At 38.1% G+C, this 12,859-nt stretch overlaps 1 pseudogene; it reads right to left on the reverse strand.

Annotated features, from left to right (window-relative positions):
• Positions 1-7,905: 7,905 nt before the first annotated feature.
• LOC141550305 (DNA/RNA-binding protein KIN17 pseudogene) lies at positions 7,906-9,153 on the reverse strand (annotated as a pseudogene).
• Positions 9,154-12,859: the final 3,706 nt, after the last annotated feature.

Here is a 12,859-nt window from a genome sequence, read left to right on the forward strand (position 1 = left end):
TTTTTATCAATTTCTCTGCTACCTACACCCAACATTGAAGAACTCATCATTGGAAAAGAGAAAGGGAAAATAAGAAGTCCTTAATCCTAGAGAATTGAGAATGTATTAAAGCAATAGGACATATACATAAATAAGCAAAATATAAACCATGGAAAAGATCATGAATTAACAAAAGATAGAGAAGTTCATGGGAGATAAAATGAACAATTTTGATGATATAAAATTTAAACTTTTCTTGCACAAAAAAAGTAAGGCAGCTAAAATTAGAAGAGAAGCAGGAAACTGGAGGGAAAGATTTACAACAATTTTTTTTTCATAAGTCTCTTTTCTAAGATATACAGGGAACTGAGTCAAATGTACAAGAATAAGATTCATCTTCTAATTGATAAATGGCCAATGGATATCAATATGCAGTTTTCAGAGGAAGGAATCCAAGCTATCAAAAGCAAAATATAAAATGCTGATTGATTACATAAGGTAAAATTCATAGAACTTTGAGATACTTTAGATCCAATATTGACTAATTTGACTAAAAAAAAAGGAAAATGACAAATGTTGGAGGAGCTGCAAAAACAAAAAAAAAAACAACCTCTAACACATTAATACATTGTTGTGAATTCATTTAACCATTCTGAAAAGCAATTTGGAACTATGCCCCCAAAAGCATTTAAACTGTGGATATTCCTTGACACAATGATTCTGCTACTAGATATACACTCCAAAGAGATCAAAGAAAGAGGAAAAGGATCCAAATCTACAAAAATACATCAGTTTATTTTCTTTCTCCCACTTTCCCTTTCCTTCCTTCCTTCCTTCCTTCCTTCCTTCCTTCCTTCCTTCCTTCCTTCCTTCCTTCCTTCCTTCCTTCCTTCCTTCCTTCCTTCCTTCCTTCCTTCCTTCCTTCCTTCCTTCCTTCCTTCCTTCCTTCCTTCCTTCCTTCCTTCCTTCCTTCCTTTCTTCCTTCCTTCCTTTCTTCCTTCCTTCTCTTCCTCTACCCTTCCCTCTTTCCTTTTCTCTCTTCCTTCTTTTCCTTTTCCTCCCCTCCTTTATTTCTGTCTTTCCTTCTTCCTTGATTTGGCTAATAGAAGAATTTGTTTTGCATCAATATACATATTTGCAACTGGTTTACATTTTACTACCAGCACCACCCTTCTGAATGGATGGAAGGAAAGAATTCAGAACTTAAAATAAAATGAAATTGAATTTTTTAAATGCCCATAGTGTAGATGGTGATGCATTTATATATATCTAGATCTATGTGTAATAGATTATTGAATTGATTCATAGTGAATGTTATTGAATATATTGAATCAATATAATAGAAAGTGATGCAGGATAAGTGCCAAAAACAGGTGCAAGTGAAGTGTAATATAAGAAATTAGGAAAAACAATTAGTCATTTTGTTTCGCAGCTTCTTTCTTTCATCTCCTCAGTATTTAAAAGAGGAACATATTTAATTCTTAATGAAAGCCAATGCAACTGTTAAAGGGGTTTATCAACCTGTCATTTTATTCATAAGTTCTTTCACAATCAGTAGCCAGCAAGAAACTTGATACATGCTTCCTTATAACTGCTCTTGAGAAGAGCTCCTTCATCAGTTACCAGTTGAAAGACTAAATCATTTGCTTCATTCAGGAAAATATTCACTTGTTCTTTCCAGAGATGCAAACATCATTCCACCTGAGAATCCATGATATTCCAATTATCTAATCAGGCTTCTGTCTCCTATAAAAGAAACAGGAAAACGCAAGACCTACTAAAGAGAGCAGCTTTTCTTGGCTAGAGTGGTTGGTTATTTCACAAGACACCTGGTTTCTCTTTCTGATCCCTGAGTTTTTGTTACCTAATAACCTCCAGAAAATAAGCCAGGTAAATGAAATGCTTTCATAAATGAAACACCTTGTTTCTACTGTGTTTTTTCTGCCCTCTCTGCTCTACCCCAGTAACAATCCTAAAATGTTGCTGCTTTTAGGTTGAACTGATTTGCAACTTTCTTTTCATATCCTGAATGATAATGCTTGCCGTTCCTCAGAAACTACACTTCAACTGGCCGCAGTTTCCTGCTGGTATTTAAAAAGAAAACAAGTTCCCACCTGTTTTGGTTTCTTCTCCTACTAGCCATCATTTTCTTCTCTCCCCTCCCCTCTGCCTATTTGGCACAAAATGGGTTATGGAACCAATGTTCTGTTTTCTACCTAAATAAGAATCTCTCTGTGCCGGTAAATGATTCAGATAAAAATGTATTGTTCTTACAGACTTTAAATGAAGTTTTAATTATTTCAAGATAATGTTAAAAATTATTTTGCAGCAATTAGCAAAATCAGTAAAGTCCCTTTAGCATGAATGCTTTCCAAAGCAAGCATTCTGTTAACTTCTATGAGAAGGGTATCAGATGAGGGTCCACAGTCCCCACTATTGTATGACAATATATTCATTTAAGGTTTAAGACTCAGATGCTTAATTAATTTCTATCATAATAACCACCAGCAATAAATAGTACTTAAAGATACAGTAAATTTTCTTTTTATAGCTGACTTGGCTTTCAGTTTGCCTACTCTGAATATTAGTAAATCAATCCTACAAACTTTAAGCACCTATTGCATGCAAGTCCCTGGGAAGGAAGTGATAAGTAAAACAACCTCCAAATTTGGTAGCTATTTGGTAGCTGCACAGTAAAGGAGGAAAGACAGAAGAGTGAAAAGGAAAAATTAAAGGAGAGGATCGGACAAAATAAGATGACAAATGAGGAAGTACTTTGACTCGGGGTAAACTTCAAGGAAGTAATCATAACTAAATTTCTCTTTGAAGAAGGGAAGATAGGTATATAAACACACACATACATGAGATGGGAGAGCAGGGGAAGGAGGAGAAGAATGGGGGGGGGGGGAAGGGAAAGAGTGTGGAGAGGGGGGAAAGAGTTGGAGGGAGAGGAGAGAAGAATCCATTCCGGACTTGAGGACAATGAGCCAAGGCATAGACATATTAATGTAAGATATATTGCCTAGAATAAAGAATACCCAAAAAAAAGGAAGGTAAAAGTAGGTTTTAAAGGAATATGAGGAGGTAGATTGTAGAAGGCCTTGGGTGGCAGGATCACAAATTAACCAGCAGAAGAAAGTAGAAGAGGGAGCCTCTTGAGGCTTTTGAGTGAAGGAATGGCATGATTCTAGCTAGGTCCTGGACACATAACTTGGGTAATGGTTTGAAGAAAGGATGGCAATACAGAGATAGACTGACTGTGGGGTATAAACCTAGATAATTTGAAGATTATTGATTGATGGGGGTAGGGCCACTAACAGAAATGGCCAAGTTAAAGGGAGGGTGAAGAGAGTATGAAAATTAGTATCGTTTGGTCCTATCCTGTGTGAGGTAGGACTCCCAAGTAGAGAGAGAGAGCTAGGGCTGATTTTAGAACGAGGCTGAAGGAAGGAATACTAGAACTTCAGAGAAGGAAAGTATTCTGATGGCCCTCTAGTCCACCCCATGCACTAAATAATTCTGTATTCGCCTTCTGCCAACTGCTTCCCATGGTCCAGTCTTCTGGACAACTTTAAAAGGTGTCCGGCATAGAAGAAAGTAGTGATGCTATGGGAATGGATGAAACCATTATGGAAATATGATTCTCCTTATCTAATGCAGTCACTTTTTGTTTGTCATGATACCAAGAAATGATGTTAGAGGCCAAAAAATGATGAGCAGGCTGATTTCAGAAAAGCCTGGAAAAACTAACATGAACTGACGCTGAGTGAAGTGAGCAGAACATTGTACGTAATAACAGCAAGTTTGTGATAAGTTTGATAGGTTTAAGCTCTTCCCAGAAATGCTGTGATCTAAGACTATTCCAATAGACTTAAAATGGAAATGCCATTTGCATCCAGAGGAACTATGGAGACTGAATGTGGATCAAAACAGTATTTTCCACCATTTTTGTTTGTTTGCTTTTTTTCTTTCAAGTATTTTCCCCCTTTTGTTCTGATTGTTCTTTCATAGTATGACAAATATGGAAATTCATTTAAAAGGATTGTACATGTATAACCTATATCAAATTGCTTGCTGAATTGGGAAGAAGGAGGGGAGGGTGGAAGAAAAAATATGGAATGCAAAACCTTATAAAAATGTTAAAACTATCTCTACATGTAAGTAGAAAAATAAAATACTATTGAGGGTAAAATAATGTTAGAGGCCATGTGTTATAATACAATGTCCTCAATTCTTGGTGTGAAGAAAGGAAAGACCAAACAATTTAATAGTTCTCATAAACCCTATAGTTGTCCTATAGTTTTCCTGTATACATTATTGTATAAATTACATAAATTACATTGTAAATGAATTGCATTTTTCATAATTTACATAATTCAATTACATATCTTGTAATTGAAAGTTTACAAGGCCCATTATTTCATGTAAATACAGGCAGCTAGATACCACGGTGGATATGATGCTGAGACTGGAGTCAGTAATCCTGAATTCAAACTTGGCCTCAGACATTCCTTATCTGTTTGCCTGACCCAGAGCAAGTCACTTAACCCTGTTGGCCTCAGTTTTTAAAAATACATATATATTTTTCAGTATTTTTCTCCAGATACATTACAAGAAAATTCTTAGCATTCATTTTTACAATATTTTGAGTTTGGAATTTTTCTTCCTTCCATTTTTGCTCCCTTCCCCTCTTCCAAAGAATGGAGGCCACTTGAGTTAGATATGTTTTAACATGTTTTAAATATATTTCCATATTAATATTAATATATCCTTATTTTCCCAGAAATTTTTGTTAAATAGTGAATTATTATCCCAGAAGCTAAAGCATTTGGGTTTGTCAAACATTAGATTACTATAGTCATTGACTGTTGTGTCTTTGTGCCTAACCTATTCCACTTATTTACTAGTCTATTTCTTATCCAGTACCAAATGGTTTTGATGACCACTGCTTTATAACATACTTTAAGGTCTAGTATAGCTAGGCTACCTTCCTTGCATTTTTTAAAAAAAATTTTTATTAATCCCCTTGGTATTCTTAACTTGTTCTTCCAAATTAATTTTGTTACTATTTTTTCTAGCTCTTTAAAGCAATTTTTTGGTATGACACTGAATGAGTAGATTAAGTAGAATTGTCATTTTTATTATATTAGCTTAGTCTACCAGTGAGCAATTGAGTTTCCTGCTGTTTAGAAAAGTGTTTTGTAATTGTATTCATATAGTTCCTAGCTTTGTCTTAGCAGGTAAACTCCCAAATATTTTATATTGTCAACAACTATTTTAAATGGAATTTCTCTTTGTAGGTCTTGTGATTGAGCTTTATTGGTAAGCATATAAAAATTCTGATTGTTTATTTGGCTTTATCTTATATCCTATAATTTTTTTATAGTTAAATATTTCTAAAAGTTTTTTAGTTGAATTTTCTACAACTCTAAATAGACAAGATGTTAAATAGTGAAGCTGACTTCTGACAAGCTTCAGGAATAAGCTATAATGGAAAATACTGTTGAGTAAGTTATACACTGTCCACAAATTTACCTACATACCATATCTACCATCTTGGCTCAAAAGCCAAGAAATGAAATTCATTGATCTTAAGGGATTTAAAATTGCTGGACATGAAGCATAAATGGGATTTATATGGATATATTAATTTTTTTTAGAAAAATACAGCCATGCCAAGTGAACATTTTAGGAGATGAGACTGTCTATTGAGAGAATTGGAAAAATTACTTTAATTGGTCTGGAAGGGACTATCACATGAAACCTAGCTCCTGTCTGAGTAGATGGGCTGGATTGTCTTTTTAAGGATCATTTTGAGATAATAATCAATTATCTTTCTGTCTAATGATATTGCTTGCCTTCTCTCTTGGCCAGAGAAGGATATATTTAAAAGGATGATAGGGTGTTGTAAAATCTAATCTATAGTTATATTGATAACCACTTTAAATATAACAGAGGATTCATTTATCTCTTGAAACTGTATTAGTAAACAATAATTAAAGTCCCCACATTTATAAAAGCTGCTAGCTTTCTGAGGATGATGTTACTGAGTAGTCCTGGACAAAAAAAAAAAAAAAAAAAAAGTCATGAGTTTTGAACTTTGTTTTCCTAGGTATAAAGATCCTGTTTTTGTTTTTGTTTTTGTTTTTAGGAAGACAAGGTCCAAAGGAAAAATGGAAGTCACTGATTCTTCACAAGTCACTTTTCAAGAGCAATCTCGTAAAAAAGCTTGCTGGACTAAATACAAAAAAACATTCATCTTAATCTTCATAGGAGGAATAATGCTTTTAATTGGACTCGTTATTATATTACTTGCTGCCACTGGCTATATTAATCAGTACCTCTTATTGGGACTAACTTTTCTTTGCATTGGCCTCTCCACTACAGCTGTTGGAATTATGTTAATGCTTCTCATAGATCAAATGGAGTTCCTGAAACCTTTAAGAGTTGTGGAGCTAAATACAACTGTAGCAGCTATGATGATGCTGAATAGAGTCCAAACCTGTCCCAGACCATGGACATGGAATCCAACAGAAGCTACTACTGAAATTTAAATTTTTTTTAATAACAAAATCCATGAGTCTCAACATAAAACAAAAAAACTTTGTTGTGGCTAATTTCTAGAGGAGGTCACAGCTGAGCTGTTCTTCCTCTTGCTACTGCTGTGACAAAGTTTGAGTGCTGAGCTTTCAGGATGAGGTACATTCTCCTCAAGGAGATAATCATTTCTATTTCCAACCATCGCAGAGACGTGATTTCATCAGTCTTTATATCCTCTGCCTTATATACTAGGGTATATGAGCCTTTCTTCATTCCTGTTCAGACTCTGGGATTCTTCTACAACCAGACCACCCTGGAGGGTACCAGGCATTTGAGGAGCTCCTGCTTCACCTCAATGGGAGATAAGGCTGGAGAGTTGGGATGGAATTCTCTTTCCCCATGATATTGGATGGCAGTGTCCCCTCTCCTCTCCCAAATCCCAGTCAAATCTTGACTGTGTAACAGCTAAATTTTCATTCTCCTGTTCTTACTCTTCACTCATTTCTTCAGCCAATTGCTCCGATATTTCTTCATAATTACTACTGTCTATCTCCTTCTCCTCCTTCTTCTGCTGCTGTTTTCCTCAGTGTTGCTCTCTTTTTTTCAGATCCTCATTCTGCTAGTGAGGACTCAGCTAAGCTGGGCTTCCTTTTTGTTAATGCTGATATCTTTTAGTTACTCCTCTTTGAGTGGCTGTCTGCCACTCTTCCATGATCCTCTTGCACTGATTTGTGATGAGTAGAAACTTCTCTTCTGACCTTTCCTCAAAGGTCTCTCTCATTCCATTACCTTCCTCCCTTTTCTGCTTCTTCACCTTTTCTGGTGCTGCAGCTGCTCAAGATGATCCTTCTCCCTCCTTCCATGCTTTCAAGCCATCTTTCTCTTTTTCTGTCTTTCCCATTCCTATCACATTTTATTCTGCTTCTCCTCATGCCTTTCTCAGAGCTAATGTTCTCCCTCTCAAAATCCTGGCAGACTTCATTCTGCTAAATGTCTCTGTGAGGCTCAACTTTCTCTCCTCATCCTTTTTGTGTGATCTTTTTTCCTTGGGTAACATTTTGCATTTCACTTAAAATTATCCCCTTCCATGAATCCTTTTCATCAACCAGTTGTACACCACAATTGCTGCCCACCCCAATAAGGAGACTGTGGAGAAGCACTACTGAGTCCAGAAGTGTCTCTTTCAGTTTGGCACGATCTGGTAATGTCAGAGCTCAGCTATTTGTCTAAGTATTTTCTGGAATATCATTCTTTCCCTAAAAGGTACAACATTCCAAAGCATATTACAAAAGGAAATACAAGCAAGAATAAAATTTGAGAATTGTACAGCTTAAATATTAATGAATCTGAATGGATTCTAAACAGCAGTGTTTAAATAGATTCTTTTGTCACATACAAAAAAAGCATCCTAACATGGTAGAGTCATGTGTTTTTGTAGAAAACATCATTTTTTAATTTTGCCAATTTCCATCCTCAGGCAAGTTGAGAGAGATCCTCATACTGAATACCTTGAGCTCTTTGGCCCTTTAAAGGGCCAATTTCAATCATGACAGTGGCAGAAAAAGTGTTCTCACTGATGGATTCCAGGATTGCTTCATTTCCCCTGTACCCTCCCTTCAAAACCAAAACTCTTTTTTCCAGGTGCTGGTACGACTGTCACCAAATGAATCTGGTCAAGGCTCCGGAATCCATCATCTTTAGCACTGCAGTGTATTTGTCCATTATTTCCTGGACAACTCCTTTTTTATTATGTTTCTCTCCAAGTTTTTGGTTATAATTTTCACAATAATGTCAGGGTACAACCAATAATTTGATGGAGCACTTTTTTTTTTCTTTAGTTCTTCAAGCTCCACGATTTTATCAAGTGCTGATTTCTTCTTCTTTTCTTTTGGCTGAGACGAGCTGTGGGATGGTTCTTTCCGTTTCACTGATGCTATATTTCCCACCATTCTCAAAGCACTAGGACCTGGAGAACTTGGTTTGGAAGATGCACCTGAAGTACTTGCTCCTTTATTCAAATTGAAGGCAACTTTCTCTTCACCATTTTTCCTCCTTCATTCGGTGAAGACTGGACATTCCTGTTCTTTTCTTTCTAAACCTCCTCTTATTTGTTCTTCAATAAACTTGGCAGTTTTTTCTTCATCATGGGGTGCTGCTTCTTTTTTTCCTCCCGTACTTGTCTCCGAACAGTTTCTAGGTCTTTATTAATGTACTGAATTTACCACCAGCCTTCGGCTGTCTCAGCCACTTTGCATAAACCTTCTCTGCCTAACCAGCTGGTGAACTCAGTGTTTCCCACTGGGTGGCATTCATGTGAACATGCTCTCGGTGACTGATGTACTCATTATAAATGACGTTGTTGTGGAATCTCTTCGAGCCAAATCCTCTTCTGAGCAGTTCTAAAAAGGCCTTTCGGAACTGCTCGGAAAAAGAATCCAAAACTTGCTGAGGATCCTCCGAAGCCAGAAGGAGTTGTCTCTGAGACTCGGGCACGCGACGGCACTTAAAACCGTTCTCATCTCGGCGCTGCTTCTGGCACATCTGCCAATACACCTGCAGCTTCCCGAGCCCCTTGGATTTGATCCGGTCAGCAATGGCCTTGGGGGGGAGGAAAGCGGGTTTCCCCAAGGTAAAAAGGGGCAGTCACCTTAGAGGAGCCTCCTCTGCGCTCCCACACACTCCTTAATAAAGCCCAAGCAGTGCCAACCCCGAAGCCAGGGAGGAGGGGCGGGGAACGTCAGGGCGCGGCTGTCAAGGGCAGAGAGCCGGGGGGGGGAAAACACCTCGGAGGAAGAATGGGGCAGGGGGGGAGGGGCTATTCATCTACATTTTAAACTCTTTCATATGAAATTTTGAACATTAAACTTGTCTATTTTTAATAAATATTTCAGTCTCTACCGTTTGCAGTGTTTTCTTTCAACCTAAAGATTTCCCTAAATTCTACATTTTTTTGGGAGATGGGGGAGAACTTTTAGGTCTTGGATGTCTCCCTAAGCTCTAAAATTTCATATTGTCCGGGCCCAAGTTGTACAAAAAAGTGAACAATTGTGACACAAGAAGCACAATAGAGGTGAAGTGGGGTAGTGGGGGCAGTGAATATACTTTGTACCCAGGTTTAAGGTAGTTATTCAGCCTCCCAAAAGAGCAGTTTTAAATTGTGATATCTAATCCTTCCTTACAAGAAGTTGAGATCTGTCTCTTGAAACTTCCATCATTGCCTCGGTTTCTAGGCCTGAGCTACCCAAATCTGATCCTTTAATAGTAGCAAACTTAAAGGAAAGGCCCAACCTTTTGAGGCAGAAGTAGGCTCCAGTAAAAACAACAGAGGCAATCTGTTGGCCCAGAGGATAGTGCTGGCTCTATGGAGTCCAGACCCCTGGCAGCTTGTGTGGCCACATAAGCTGTATCAGCATCCTTGTAATTCACTGAAAATACCAGTAGTGCTTCCCAGCAATTTGGGAAGGGTAAAAAGAGAATGTAGTTTTATAATTGCTACCTCATACTCTGGTTCCTTTTGAATTTAGTTAACATTTCTTAAGTGCCATGTGCCACGCTCTGAATTCAGTATTGGGAATAAAAATATGAGCAATAAGCAAAGCCATTCCTTAAGCACCAGAAGGTTACATTAGGGAAAGACGACACAAAGTGGAGTGAAAGGGAGCTTGAGGAGCAAATGTGCCATTTGCACAGGAGCATAGTTTTGAAGTCTGACATCCAGGAGAAGGAACAAAATGGAGAAGACTCTTCCATCAAGGAAAAAATTAAAAAAAATCAGAGTCAAAATATCAAGTCGATTCCAATAGCCAGACTAGTGTTTTCTGGACAAAGAATGTTGATGTATTGTGATTCCAATAGGAAGTAGGGACACTATCATCTCCCATTGCACCCACCCCCAAAACCTCTTCTGCCAGTAACAGGGGATTCAGACACTTGGTAGGGGCTGTAATGATACCACCACTGCCCACATAGAGAATGCACATTCTAGGTGCCCTGTATTCTGATTGACTTCAAGGCCAGTGGCAGACGCACCTGTCTCTTGATCTGGCTCCCAAACTCTCTGTCTCACTTTCTTGTCCTTGTCTCTTGTGAGTTTGGTTTCTGTAACCTCAGAGGATGCAACACTACTTCCTGTCACAAGACTGAGACTTCAGAGGGACTTGAACAGTGTAATCACTTCTCTTAGCTCACTTCTTTCCATCTATTGCTATGTCTTCTATACTCATTTCTCAGGGAGTCATATTTCTATCCCCTTTTATTCTCTTCAATCCCTTCTCAGTATTCCAGGGATCCCTGGCTACCAATGAATAAACCCTACTCTTATTCCAATGTACTTCACAGTGTAATGGTGAAGAAACTGAGCAAGATAGAGATTAGGGAGTATTTAATAATTTATTAAATGGAGAGATTTACTGGGACCAAAGGGATCCATGGTTTGGTCCCAGGGTTGAATGAGACTAGCATCTCCAAGAATCCAGCAAACAATGTGAGTTTTCAAAGACATATATACATGTGGCTCAGATGCAGGGGGTAGACTGAGGCAGGGGCAGAGGCAGGGTGCTGAGAGTGGGGAAAGGGACTCTGACAGGCTGGGGCGAGCCAGAGGAGATGGGATGACACAATCAGGGGAATGTACCCCAGACATGGGGAGAAGCATCTTGATGAGACAGTATCTGACACTCCAATACTTTGGAATGGGGAGAGGCATTCTGATATTCTAAAACATAAGATCTTTTATCCTTATCAAGTATTCTGAAAAGAGGGAGGGGAGGTTTTGCAGAACTGAGAAGCAGGGAAACTGAGGCAGAACTGAGTCAGGATAATTAGGGAAAATGAGTCAGGACAATAAAAGAGAATTGTGGCATAACGACAGTTCCACTCCAGATTTACTTCCCAGATTCACTCCCTCTTTCTCTGGAATACGTGCTCCATAAAGAACAAATTTTCTTGTATCTTAGCTTCTTTTTATCTGTCTATCTATGTATTTTTGCTTTTTCCAATTTTCCTGATTCTCACTGAGATAAGGATTTCTCCTGAATGCATTGCTTCCTTTGGTATGGATGCTGCATGTGATGAGGGCACGGTACTGAAGGACAAGTGTGACAGGAATGGTGAGAGTTCCCTTTTTTTCCAAGGCAGGAGTTCACAGAGAAGGAAATTCACTAACTCAAAGGCTGTGATAAAAAAGGCTTTTATTGTTAAAGAGACACCAAGAGAAAGACTTCCTTGGCAGGCAATATCATTCTCAAGAGAGAAGTGAGTTGCAAAGAGACATTTTCTGAAGATTTATTTTATCCAGGAATCTAAGAATTGACATTCTGTATGTAAGACCATTTGAGTTTGTATAACTTTTTATTGGTGATTTTACTTAACTTTACAAGGCTGTCTCAGGTAGTTATACTCTCATCAGATGTATTTTCTTAACTCCCACTCCCACTCTTGTGATAGATATGGGGAACTCAGAATATGCTTTACTTCACATTGTCAGTGCCAGATTCTCCCTTTACTTCTCTTTCAGCATCATATATTCAAATTTATCACCAAGACCTAGTAGTCTATTATCTCCTGGTCAGGAGACCAGGACTTTAGCCCTCACTCTTTAAGAGTTCAATAATTTTACCATCCTAAATCCTTTTTGCTAGGGGACTTCAGCATAGATACACATGTTCCTTGAATATCCCAACTTCCTAATTCCTCATGTTGAGATTGGGAAGGGATCCCAAAAGTTTGGGGTCACAGACTGGTGTCATAAGATATCTCAAAAGAATTTTCAGGCTTGACCCCATATCCAAGGGGCAACATTTATTGTGATTGTAATGCCAATTGAAGCAGCAATTGAAGTGGGCTAAAGTCCAAGTAAAGAACTAGAAATCAGGAGATACATTTATCTAGTTCTTCATGTTATTTATATGCTAATTTTATGGCCTAGAGGTAGAACTGAGGCGTGGTCTCAGGAATTTGATTATCCCAGACCAGCAGACCTAGGACTCTCCTAAAGCCAGAAGACTTTAGAATCATTGCACACAAGATTGTCAGAATAGAATGAGAGTCTCAGGATCATCATTATATCTTCCCTAAAGCTTAAGGGTATAATGCTGGAGAAATTGAGGCAGGATAGAGATTAGAGAACAACTTGATAATTAATTTAGTGGAGAAGTAAATCAATTGACTGGATCAGACTCTCCTCTCAAAGTAGCCAGCCCTGAATGTCAAAATGCAAAACTCTTTTATAGGGTAAGAAGAACAATGACCTAATGGGAGGAGGCACCTAGGATAACATGATGGAGGAAGGTACTGGAAAGGCTCCTGATATTCTAATGATATCTAAAATGGATAAAGACCT

Source organism: Sminthopsis crassicaudata, chromosome 1 (assembly GCF_048593235.1).
Source record: "Sminthopsis crassicaudata isolate SCR6 chromosome 1, ASM4859323v1, whole genome shotgun sequence".
Lineage (NCBI taxonomy): Eukaryota > Metazoa > Chordata > Mammalia > Dasyuromorphia > Dasyuridae > Sminthopsis > Sminthopsis crassicaudata.